Genomic DNA, 7,500 nt, shown 5'->3' with positions numbered 1-7,500 from the left:
GTCGTGGTTGATGATGGTGTTGGTGGTATTTATGATGGTTGGTGCATCGGACAAAATGCTTCGTTCTATTTGTTCCGGATCTTTGAGATCAAATCACCGAGATCGATAAAATAAAGTACGAGTCAAGTGCATCGTCAGCATCACTGTCATCACCACTACCATCACCGTCACAAGACCACCACCACCACCACCACCATCAGCATCATTATCATTATTAACTTTTCTTTTCTTTTATTTTTCAGGTAAGTGAAACTCCGACTCTGAATATATGAAATTCCAAGGTATTTCACCATCTCTGATATTACATACAGTACATTTGAGTATTATTATCATTATTATTATTATTATTATTATTATCATTATTATTATTATTATTATTATTATTATTATTGAGTGAGAGAGCAGTGCATGCCATCAAAGTGACACTGGGGTAAAATATACGAAGCCCACTATACCCATCATGACTACCCGTCTCATAAGGGTACACCAGGTACATGCATCACAACCATATGTGCGCGACATGGTGATCTCATATCAAGAGAAACAGCGCATGACCTTGCAGGTGGGGGCCCAACTAGAATTTTCTTCAGGTCGAATAGCTGATGCTCCCCCACTATTCCTGCTCGTGATCAGGGATGCACTTATCATTAGCCGCTACGGGACATGCTCAGCTTGTTAAGGTCAGGCAACTGACAAGCAAACCTGTGGTATTGAGCAGAATATTTGCTGTAGCCCATCTTTTATACCAAGACGAAACTTATACGTGATAACATTTCTAATGAGTTAAGATCGGTACTGTCTGGTATTGCATCAGGGTATTTATTATTGCAATGTTCCAGTCACAGTTGGTGCCATTCTTGCTTTCATATTCCACATTCCCTCGACGTCTATTATCAAATCTGCATATTTTACGATTTTCTCGTTTTCATTACCATTGATGCAATGATCTCCTGGGCAAGATACAACTATCAACAAATACCTCCTTACAATACCTTTCTCCACCAAAGTTATGCTTCGCTTATGTTCAAGAACTGTTCATATCAGGATTGTAAGGTGTCACAAGAACTTTCACTGTTTGATTTTCTAGAACCTACTCTGGGTTTTTTTTTGCCGATACCATTTCTCAATGGTTGGAAACCCATATATCTTGCATAAAGACTAATGGCGGTTTAAGCACATTTTAACGTGACGCCTCTGCGTAAGCATTCATGATGTGTGCCGCACTTTCCATCCTCTTCTCACATGACCGACACGTATTTATTTCACCAAATTTATACATATTCCTAAGCGAGTTTCTGTTTAGTACCTAGCCCTGAGTAACCACCAACAAAATCTGTCTCCCTCTTAAGATCATTCTTTGTCAAACAATTCCATGCAGTTTCTGCTTCTACTTCTTTCGTTTGTCTTTCGAATTGACCGTGTAATTCCACACCCTGCCCCACGTTCAGTTTCTCAACCAGCAGCCTCTATTTGTAATTCTCCTTAATTTCAATAGCTTCAATGCTTTAGCCTCTGCTTCTGGCAACACGCCTTAAAAGTTCTTTTCTTCTACTAACCAAATACAAATCTAAAGACCTCCATTCACTATTCTCACAGTCTTTCACATTCATATGGCCTCGTCCTTCTACGTTCCCCTGTATGTATGGCCTTGTAACATTTGCCTTTGGATGCAATGCACCATTGTGAACCATTTTATTTCGTGTTAACCTATCCATCCTCTATTTCTTCTTAAATAGTAATAGTTTTACGTCGGCTTCGACGATGACTAATCGTTTGTTCGATCAAATGAACTACAGTTTCATTGGATGTTTCAATCACGTGCAACATTAATGTAATTCTCAAGCGACATTGACATGGCACATTCTGTAGCAGGACTGAAATGTTAAATTACGGGTACAATTTACCCGATTGGCCTTAACATGGATCTCGGTCTACCCAACCTCGCTTACAAGCCGAAGAATAGATAGACAGACAGACTCACAGATAGGTAGACAGATAGATAAATAGATAAATAAATACATAGATAGACAGATAGAGAGAGGGGGAGTGCGAGAAAGACAGACTGACAGACAGACAAACAGATAGATGGATAGATAGATAGATAGATAGATAGATAGATAGATAGATAGATAGATAGATAGATAGACAGCTACCTAGATAGATAGAAAAATAGACAGAGAGACAGACTGACAAACAAAACAGACTGACAAACAAACAGACAGACAAATACATACATACATACATACATACATACATACATACATACATACATACATAGAAGTACCCATGCGTAAGATTGTGCGTGTATGTGTGTTAAAAGTATAGAAATGCGAGTGAGACATAAATATAGCTTCGGTATTCTGAAAAACAGAAACGAGAAACAAATATAAACGCATACTACACTACATACATACATACATACTTACAAGCAAAAATGCACACACACACACACACACACACACACACACATTCGCACACACACACACACATTCGCACACACGCATACGCATACGCACACATACAAGCACGCGCATAGACACTCACCAAGACACACACACACACACACACACATGCACATGAATGCACTACAATCACACAAGCACACAAACACTGCACCCATACACATGTAGACACTCACGCCCACACACACGCACTCACACGCACGCACACACACGCACGCACACGCTGCATTGCCTTACATCAGCACACATCCACTCCATTACATATACACACACACACACACATGTTTGAGATATCTCCACTCAACTGTATATTCATAATTCATGCTTTAATTGAAGTGTACATGCATGAATAACTACAGAGAATCACGTTCTTTCACACCTGCTCACTGTTGCATCTGTGCATCAACTAATTAGTTACCAGTGTACGTATGCAGCGCTGCACTGAAGCACTGGTGCTATTATGCATTCATTAATCCATCTAACTCTCAGAGTGTCCATCTCTCTGTGCATCTGTCTAAACATTTATCTATCTACATAGCCTTTCATCTCTTTATCTTCCTATTTCTTAATCTTTATCTATTTGTCCATATGTGTGATATATATATATATATATATATATATATATATATATATATATATATATATATATATATATATATATATATATATATATATACATATATATATATGTATGTATATGTATATATATTAAATGTGAAAGAATAAGTATATGCCTCTACGAACACTCGTGTGTTGGAGGCTCGTGGCTTAGTGGTTAGCGTGTTGGATCCAAGATCGTAAGATTGTGGTTTCGATTCCTGCACCGGCTGATGTGCTGTGTTCTTGAGCAAAACACTTCATTTCACGTTGCATCAGTTGGCAAAAGTGAATAATCCTTCGACGAGTCGGCATCCCGTCCAGGCAGCGAATATATACTCCACAGAATCCGGGGAGGACTTGTGATCCCTTTTTGAACTTATCCATATGTGTTTGCGTCCCTTAGTGCTCAACGCAGCTTGATTTGCTTGTGCCTTTGCGCATGGGTGTCAATACGCATTTGTAAGTATGATATTACATTTTTGCTACTAAATGTGTATTTGTGTGCATATGTGTGTATTTTCGCTTTGTTTATCTACGCGTGTGTCTGAACACTCCTATGCATCGCTAATTAGTTTAAGAGAGCTGTTTTTAATATAGTTTGTACGGTCCATTTAGCGAGTAACCTTTTTTTTGTCTTCACTAATGGCTATAAATGTTACCTACACACACACACACACTCATCTTTAATCACGCCTACCTTACTACTAACTCTTGCGCATACACACACGCCTCTACACGATCATGTATTTACAATGTACAGTGAACGCTTAAAAATATGAATACATAACCAAACAACAAACAATTCTATATATATTCATACACACACACACACACACACACACACACAGATATATGTATGTATGGTAATGCAAACAAGAAAGTAGACCTCAAAATGAATATATATGTGTGTGTGTGTGTATGTGTGTGTGTGTGTGTGTGTGTGTGTGTGTGTGTGTGTGTGTGTGTGTGTGTGTGTGTGTGTGTATGCATGTATGTATATAGTTGAGCTCTGGGGTCAATGTAATCAACTTGAAATTGCTGGCCTTGTGCCAAAATTTGAAATCGATATTATGAAACAATAATTTTTTCTATTTATTTTTTTAATTATTTTTCCTTTATTTCAGCATGATTAAATCGCCTTTTCAAAGCGACTGAAACCGGCAGCTGCTTATTTAGTTTGAAATGTCTATATGTTCTTAGTTTTTTTCTTTCAAGTTCTCAAGCATTTTCTTCATTATTCTATTAAGATACACACCCACACACCCACACACAGACTCACACTCACACACGCATACATACACACACATACACAGACAGACAGGCAGGCAGGCAGGCAAACAGACAGACAGACAGACAGACAGACAGACAGACAGATAGATAGATAGATAAATAGATAGATAGAAAGATGCAAATATATATATATATATATATATATATATATATATATATATATATATATATATATATATATATATATATATATATATAATGGGTCATCCCATAAATAATGCGGTTTTCTGAATTACATGAACTAAAAGTCGGAGGTGGATTCTTCCTCTAATTTCTTATTATGATTTCATAGATTAAAAAGTACAAAACACTACATGCAATTTATACCTTTAGTTCCCTACACACGTTTCGCCGTTTTAGCCATTTGCAGCCTCTCCAGTGGGTGTTCGTTGTATATTTGGATGCCGGTCACAGCAGTTCTTTAGGGTAACATTTTACTGACATTATATTGTCACACAACACCTTTAACAAACCGCTGACATTTCGCCCGAGGTTGGTTTCAAAGCAATTAGCTTACTTGAAAGTATCTCTCGTTGGCAGTTCCCGTAAATTTTGGATAGTCACCATAAAAAAGTCGTAACCGGTAGCTCGTGAATTCTGCATCCGATATTTTTTCATCGTCTGTCGCTATTTTGAGTTATTTTTCTATTGCTTCGCTTTTTTATATTTATCTATCTTGCTTTTTGAGAGAAAGAGGAGAGTTTGGTTGTGCTATCTTTTCAATCGATCTCCGTTACTCCCATCGCCTGGCGAACGGTTATGGCAATACAATATAGTATAAAACAGCTAATGTCCCAAAACTTTGAAGTTTTAACTTCTGCTGGTTATTCTTTAGTGACTTGATCGATCAACGATATAATCGAGTGCGTAGGTTGACTATTGACTCGTGCCTCAAAACCTTCGTTTATATAGTTAGTGACATGTTACTGTTGCGAATGAAATCTTCCTCACATCTTGCTGTGATATTATGTATCAATATATATTGTTCTTAAGTAAGAATATCATTAGCAGTAAGTTTGAATTTTCGGCCAGTTAAGGCCATCGTCGGTCGTCTTAATTATAATAAATTTGTACTCTACAAAAGCACGGGGTGACCCATCAGATTAATGTACAATTGTTTCTATTACAAATGAACAAAAAGACAGACAGACAGATAGATAGATAGATAGATAGATAGATAGATAGATAGATAGATAGATAGATAGATAGATAGATAGATAGATAGATAGATAGATAGTCTGTTGTACTACTCCACAAACTAAGTACTTCATAGAAAAATAGCTTATTGTTATTTCTTCATCCCAGGTCAGCTTTGAATGACCAAACCTTCTTCTCAAAGTTACTCCGGATATGACCAACCTGTCATTATTATCTTTATTGCCTACGAAGAACAAACTGTACAATGAAACTTTGTTATTCGTAAAGATAGCTAGCTATGTTATGAAAGAGAATCAATAAATAATTCTAGTAAGCAGTAACTACACAGAAGCACTTTCGTCATCTCGATAAAAATAGGCTGTTGTTGCTTCATCTTGGGGAGAATCCTCGGTCTGAAGATACTGTAGGGTATGAACGGTTCTCTATACGAACGGACTGAATAACGAACTGTTTTCTATACGAACGCACCGGATAACTAACTGTTCTCTATACGAACGGACTAAATACCAACGGTTATTTTGAAGAAAATTAAATTCGCATAACGAGCTCAAATTTGGACAACGAACAACGAGCATACTACGCACGCGTATATATGTGGGGAGAGCATACATGAGCAGTATGCTAAATGAACAAATTGTATAGCGAACAATCTTCTGAAGAAAATTATATTCAGCCAACGAACAGAAATTTGAACAACAAACAACGAATAGATTACGTATCAATATAACTGGCCAGGAGAACGTATACAAACAGTACGTTAATGTCAATCTACGCATTTCAGATAGCTAGCTTGCAAATTCTCATATTCTTTTATAGAAAACATTACTATTTTTCATATATTTTGCTCCAAATATAACCATGGGTCGACAGAAACAAGACAAAGGCGGTGTGCTGGCAGAATCGTTAGCACGCCGGGCGAAATGCTTAGCGGTATTTCGTCTGCTGTTACGTTGAGAGTTCAAATTCCGCCGAGGTAGACTTTGCCTTTCATCCTTTCGGGGTCGATAAATTAAGTACCAGTTACGCACTGGGGGTCGATGTAATCGACTTAATCTCTTTGTCCTTGTTTGTCCCCTCTATGTTTAGCCCCTTATGGACAATAAAGAAATAAGAAGCAAGACAAAGGGTGTAACGCGCCCGCGCGCACACACACGCGCGATAGATCCATGTATGTACATATTCATGTATTTGCTATTCATAAATGGACAAATAAATCATCATCTCATGCATTTATGTAGAGTTTGAATGTGCCATGGAACGGGTTACCCCTGTTTATGTGTATTTCAATTACTCATGTAACAATTTGATTAACGCACAGGGATAGAGAAAATGTTCGTATATAGAGACCTAGTTCTTATTGTGAGCTATAGATCTTCCAGTGCTTACAATGGTACTTCCGCTCTTTAAGATATTTGCACCAAGTGCAGTGCACTTATAATTCCATGTACACACAAACACACGCATACACACCCACCCACACATGCTGGTGAACGTCTGCGCGTGTGGGTGTGCGAGCGTGCGTCTGCTATGACTATGTGTGTATTCACGCGCGCACGTGTGTATGTGTGTAATATTGAGATATTGAGGCTCGTGCGGAACAGTGGCCGCTTTTATCTTATCAGTTTTAAAGCCGTACAAAAGCTATGAACATCTCTTCCTCTCGCTAATTAATTCCATATATACATATATATACATACATACATACATAAGCATATATTTATATATGCATTTATATATGTGTATATATATACGTGCATGTGTATATATGTGATATATATATATATATATATATATATATATATATATATATACATACACACACATTAGTTTCTGTTGGCTAAGCACAGTATGCTATCTCTTTAATTAACAACACTTGGGCTAGCAATTAATATGTGCGAGCTGTTGTGTTGCACACTGGTTCATAAGTCAGCTTGGTAGGGAACTGTTCTTCGTCCGAAATCCTCGATTTCATTTTTACGCATCACCATGA

The 7,500-nt window shown here is 37.5% G+C and overlaps 1 protein-coding gene across 3 annotated transcripts in view; it reads left to right on the top strand.

Moving 5' to 3' along the window:
• LOC106884094 (neo-calmodulin) overlaps nucleotides 1–7,500 on the top strand; it is a 484,648-nt gene that overhangs the window by 285,341 nt on the left and 191,807 nt on the right. The window contains exon 1 of one of the 3 annotated variants that reach the window (XM_089340485.1): nucleotides 248–281. The exons of the other annotated variants lie outside the window; for them this stretch is intronic. The gene's annotated coding sequence lies outside the window, so the exon portion shown is untranslated. Of the gene's footprint in view, nucleotides 1–247; nucleotides 282–7,500 lie in introns of those variants that run through there. 3 annotated transcript variants of the gene reach the window in all.

Source organism: Octopus bimaculoides, chromosome 23 (genome assembly GCF_046866305.1).
Source record: "Octopus bimaculoides isolate indiv1 chromosome 23, ASM4686630v1, whole genome shotgun sequence".
Lineage (NCBI taxonomy): Eukaryota > Metazoa > Mollusca > Cephalopoda > Octopoda > Octopodidae > Octopus > Octopus bimaculoides.
Note: the sequence above shows the minus strand (reverse complement) of the source record. Positions and strands in the feature narration are given on the sequence as shown.